Source organism: Mus pahari, chromosome 17 (genome assembly GCF_900095145.1).
Source record: "Mus pahari chromosome 17, PAHARI_EIJ_v1.1, whole genome shotgun sequence".
In the NCBI taxonomy this organism is placed as follows: domain Eukaryota; kingdom Metazoa; phylum Chordata; class Mammalia; order Rodentia; family Muridae; genus Mus; species Mus pahari.
In genome coordinates, this window is record NC_034606.1 from 30,203,177 (window position 1) to 30,203,796 (window position 620).

Here is a 620-nt window from a genome sequence, read left to right on the forward strand (position 1 = left end):
ACTTGGATGGAGGGGCTAGAATTAATTTCTTTCTCTCTCTCTCTCTCTCTCTCTCTCTCTCTCTCTCTCTCTCTCTCTCTCTCTCTTTCTTATGTGAGTATGTGTGTGTGTCCCATGTATGGGAGAGCCTATGGAGACCAAAAGAGAAGGTCAGATCCCTTGGAGTTATAGCAGCTTTGAGCTGCTGTGAGTGAGTGCTGGGAACTGAACTCTGGTCCTCTGGAAGAGCAGGAAGTGCTTTTAACCTCTGAGCCAACTCTTCATCCTCAGAAAAGAATTTCTTAAAGTATATTTCATAGAACACAGCTTCCACAATACACTAGTAGGATTCCACAGAAGCCAAATTTTGGCATTCGAAATGGCTTTACAATTGCCTCCTAATTCAGCGATGATGTCACTCCTAACCTACAAGGACCCCCTTGCATCTGTTGTCATGGCAACCACCACACACTCCCTGTGTGCACTTCACCTGTGTGCCTCACCTGAGCACCTCACCTGTAACCTGTGGTGCACGTGATTATGTCACGGCCAAAATAGAAGGCAGAGACTCCCAATCCCTGGTCCCCCTTTCCTCCTTCTCTTCCCTACTTCCCCCAATAAACCTCTTCTTGTGGGACTGT